The sequence below is a fragment of the Drosophila virilis genome, chromosome 3 (genome assembly GCF_030788295.1).
Source record: "Drosophila virilis strain 15010-1051.87 chromosome 3, Dvir_AGI_RSII-ME, whole genome shotgun sequence".
Classification (NCBI taxonomy): domain Eukaryota; kingdom Metazoa; phylum Arthropoda; class Insecta; order Diptera; family Drosophilidae; genus Drosophila; species Drosophila virilis.
Genome location: NC_091545.1, coordinates 14,612,349 through 14,617,503, shown reverse-complemented (window position 1 = coordinate 14,617,503; position 5,155 = coordinate 14,612,349). Strand labels below are relative to the sequence as shown.

The following is a 5,155-nucleotide window of genomic DNA, read 5'->3' as shown; positions in this document are numbered from 1 at the left end:
ATATTTGTCAGCGACCGTATTAGCATTCAGTTCCCGATAATCGACACATAGTCGATCGGTTCCATTTTTCTTTCTTACCATCAGCATTGGGCTTGCAAATGGAGAGCAACTAGGACGTATAACGTTTGCGTCTAACAATTCTTTTACTTTATTTCGCACGACTTCTTTTTCTTCTATGCTTAACCTATACGGACGCCTTTGTACAGTTTTATTTGGGTCAAGCAGGCGGATTTCAAGTTCACCCGTAGTCACTCGCGTTTGAGGAATACCCTCAATAAATTTATCAGCATAGTTTTGCAATAATTCTAGCAGACGATTCTTATCAGTGTTGCTTAATGCTCTATCGTTATTCAGATGCTCTACGTAACTTATATCTGGCACTTTTATTAGTACATCAACAGTTTTGGTTTTGTACATTTCAAATTTGTCGGCCTCGATGGAGACTCCAAAGCCTAATCCGAGTATATCACGGCCTATCAATACATCGTATTTCAAAAACTTATCCATTATTACATGAAATAATATTTCTAAGGAGTACTGATCAATTTTAACAGTAGCCAAGATTTGCATAGTGCTATACACAGGATTTTCTCCAATACCCCTCAAAACTATCAAATTATTAATTCTTTTTCCGGAAAATTTCTCGGCACAACTCTCTCTGATGAGCGTACATTCCGCTCCAGAGTCAAAACAAAATGGAACGAGCTCACCAGATTGACGCAGGATTCCTTTTGGCTCGGACACACAACAGATGTTTATACGCTTGTCATGTGATCCAACACCGCTCGTAGAAACTCCTTTCGTACATGAAGACGCAATGTGGCCAGCATCGCCACATTTGAAGCAGGTAACGGCAGATCGAACTTTAGGTAATGCTGAGTTTTTTGACACGTTGCCTTCTTCATACTTCCTCTTGCGACATTCGACCATTTTGTGTCCGAGGTTTCCACAATGATGACATTTAATGCCATATGTTTTCGATCTCTTGCGATCTGGTTCCATTGGGATATTTGGCTGTAGACCTCCATTTGACCTTCCATAAGCATAGGCCTTCAGATGCTGTTGCATCTCGTCTTGACTTTTAATATTAGTCGTATATAACATACGTTGCAGACTTTTGTCGATTTTCGATGTATGTGCCAAAACAACTGAGACTGCAATTTCCTCCATGTTCGCTGTCTTCCATTTGGATAAAAGTGACGTCACAAGACGGCTCGCATATACGGAGAGGCATTCGCCATCATTCGGTCGGCCATTAAAAATGTTCATTAAAGTTGCCGGCGATGTTTCCATTCCCACGAAACGTTGCAAAAACAATTCCTTAAAATTTTGCCAGTTCATTCCAGTATAGCATATTTGAGAAAGCCAGGGCGAGGCGCTTCCTTCTAGGGAGCCGCTGAGGGTCATCACCAGTGTACTGCCCTCAATAGGATTATCGTCAAGTATTATGTCCACAGTTTTGCACCAGGCATTTGCATCTGCGCCTGCAATGTCCGGGTTGAACTTTGGCAACGAGATGCTCTTCTTTGTTGAGGATGCTGAATTTGACATCTGCATTGCTTTAATAATCTCAAGAATATTTCGATTTTGAGATTCCAAAAGCTGACGCCACGAATCGTCAGAATTGCCTCGTGGAGGGGCATCGCGTAATCCCACTTCTGATGTCGGAACAGAGAAATCACTTTCTTTGCAATTAGGCATACTGGCAGCACAGCAAGTCCCGAGTGTCGTTATAGTCACAAAATAATTATATTTTTAGGAGCGAGCACGTCTGTTCTCTATGACTTCCACTTTTAGAATGAATAATTTTCATCGTCCTCGAGCATACTACTCATGCTCTTGTCATTCTATATTCTTCTCTGACTTTTAGTACTGTTAGTGAACATTCAACACTATAGCAAACTGGACGTTATACAACACACTCGGGCCATGCTCGGCAGAGACTATCTTTTTTTGTCTCACACCATGCTTTCAGTAGCAACCCTAATACAAGTAGGACAGTTATGTTAAATAGCAGTACCTTCTGTCAAATTCTCTGATTCTTACTAACACTTAATCGTTAGCATTCAAAATAATACTCACAATAATTTATTGGATACACGACATATATATATATATATTTATATATTTATATATATGTATATACATATGTATATGTACATAGCTACGTAAGCAAAATATGCTCCCCCCAAAAATTTGTTTGTAAAGACATAAATGCTGTTGAGTGAAGACATTCTATACGAACTCTTAACTGAAAAACCACATTGATATAAATACTATGTTACCTAGCACAATTTGTTCTTTGCCACTTAACACTGTACTTGTACGTTTCTCCTCGCATTTCAGTGAACATTTTATGCTTGGCTTAAACGTTGCTAAAATGTAACCTGAGCGCCGCTTCCGGCAGGGCAATCAAAACGAACTCTCGCTGTTGGTCGTCGCGTTGTTGTTGCTGTTGCCGTTGATGTTGCTGTTGCTGCCCCGGGGCCTCATCATAAAAATCACACAAACCGCAGCCAACAATTGATGCGCCACGGGTTCAAGTCAATTGCAGCGTCCGCAGGCGGCGGCAGCAGCTGGCAGAGACGCGTGCTCCGGTCCAAGATGAGTGAGTTAACCACAGGCTTGGCTGTTGGTGACTGTGGGGCCAACCCTCTTGGCTGCTGCTCTGGATGCGTTTGTCAGTTATAAAAAGAGTATTCAATACACTCGCCCTGGTCGGGCTATCACATGCAGCTCCGGCAGCAGTTTGAGTCGCCTGCGGCTTTGGCATTGAAATCGACAGGGCAGACACTTTGAAACTCCTCATGCAAAACGCATGAAACAATGGGATTTACGTGCTTCCAGCTGTTATGGATGCAATCGGATACATCAGCCTAAATGGGATACATGTGCACCGGCTCTCTCATGCAGCCAGCCACTGGCTGGCAAATGGATTTTGGTCTCTGCATTTTAAACGGTAATGACAGACATAAGCCCCCATTGGACACTGACCCAAGGGGGGCTCCGTGTTGGCCAGCCAAGCCAAAAAGTTTGTTGTGTTAATTTTCAATGCATATAAATTCATTGGATGCTCCAGACAGGGGATCATTGCGTCTGTGTCGTCTCGAGTGCGTTTTGGGGCATCGGTTTTCAATAGCCACAAAGCCAGACCAGAGCGCCAGAGCGCCAGAGCGGTTGAGCGGTTGAGCGGCAGACCAGGTCAGCGCTAGGCCAGACATGTGCACTTTAAATGCTCCAGCAGTCTCTGCTCCCAGCTTTTGCCTGTCGCTCAGCCTGTCAACATCGTCTGGTAATCGAAGCCTTCGCCTTTGTGCTGCTGCTTGTTGGCCTTATTCAAATAGATATTCTCCGATGGGAAATTGTGAACCCTGATAGTCGACGTAATTGTATGCTGCCTTTAATTGTTCCTATTGTTTAAGAGGCCATATAATGACAAACTAATTTTTAATGTTCGCCTTATGATGTGCAGACGTCTTTAACTATGAGCGTAATGGGTGTCATATTAGCTTATTTTAGGGCAACCTTATTTGCATTCTTATGTTTTTAATCAATACTCCAAAGCAAAAAAGTTTCATTTCGCCAATCAGCTGTGGTTTTAATGAGATAATAAAATAAATTAAAAATAGCACACATAGAAACAGGCGGACGCCATCTCAACTTTCTTGTTGATGTTGATCTAGAATATATATTCTAAAAGCGTATAAAACTCCTATTTAATTTGATTAGGTAGCAAACATTTGCAGCATATTATTAATAAACATTTTAAAAAAAAGTATTCACAACTTGGGCTCGTCCGGGATTTGAACCCGGGACCTCCCGCACCCTAAGCGGAAATCATACCCCTAGACCAACGAGCCAGTTGAACAAAGCTCGCATAATTTGCTAGATCATTGCAGCGATTTTGGCTTTCAAGTTGTGCGTTGTGCTGGTTGTTGAATTTATTATGTAAATTATTGTTTGTTTAGCGAAAAACCCGTTCACAATAAAAGTTTCAAGAGCAAGAAAATTAGGTGGAGCTACTCAAGTGGTCTTCGACTGGTTTGGTTTATCAGCGCGGGCCTTGGTGAGCTCGTTTTGATCGTTTTGTCACATTGTCAAAGACTTAAGTGGTTATTGCCCGAAATTAGCTGGTTAATAGCTGCTTTGGATTTACAACAGCAGCTCGTTCCCATGCATGGCACTCACAGCTAATCAGCCAGAGCTTGACCCACCATATGCTACATCCGCAAAATTGCATTGATTGGGAACCCGCCCCATATGCTGGACGCGATAAATCTGAGTTTGGCTGCGGCAGCAGCTGTGCCAAACAGTTCAAATTATGCGCCAGAGTCCATTTGCCACTTTGCCAAAGAGGCAAACGGGTCGAACTCCGAATGAGTAGCCAGGAACACACATCCTTTCGACTCGGCTGCCTCTAGCTGCCTTTTGTCACTGATTGTAATCTGTGGAAGCGCTGCTCGTTAACATTATTGTGCGGCTGCTCGATAATGCATTGGTCTTTTTTATTTGTATTTTTTATTTTTGGCTAGCTGTTGCTTTTTGTATTGTTACAAATCATATGCCAAGTGGAGGGTGACCCGCATAAACTCACTTGATTCGCTGTGGTTATCCTGCGTCTTTTGGCTGCCCGTACGATCTGCTGCACAGTGGTTAAATTCATAGCATGCAGGAATTCGTTTTTACGATACATATATTAAATATGGAAATGCGAATAATAATTGAAACTACATTAAATTTAGCAATATATATATAAATATTATGATTTAACAACAAATTTTTAAAAGCTTGTTTTAGAAAAAGGTAAAAAAATATTTTTCGAATTGATATATTCTTGTTTTATATTGCTTTCGCATATTTTATTTATTTTATATATTTATATTGCTCACTGTGCACAGATTTCTATCTCTTTTCGAAACCCGCCTAGCCCCTTATGTTAACGGGTTGCTTTTTATACTACGGGCCCCGCAAATATTTGAACAAATGCTTAGGAGGCACATCAAAGTTGGCCCAGAACTGAACGCTCGTATGGTCAGTTTTTTCAATTTATGTCCTCGGTAAACACACTTAAAATTTCTTTGTAACTTTTAAGGTACGTGTGAGCTGATGGCTTCATTAGTGCATAGGGGGTTGCAACCCCCCGCAGAAATGTTTT

General features: G+C 41.6%; 1 non-coding gene across 1 annotated transcript; it reads right to left on the bottom strand.

Annotated features, from left to right (window-relative positions):
• Nucleotides 1-3,788: 3,788 nt before the first annotated feature.
• On the bottom strand, nt 3,789-3,860 carry TRNAP-AGG (transfer RNA proline (anticodon AGG)). The gene has a single exon. It is a non-coding gene; the product is annotated as a tRNA-Pro (tRNA).
• Nucleotides 3,861-5,155: the final 1,295 nt, after the last annotated feature.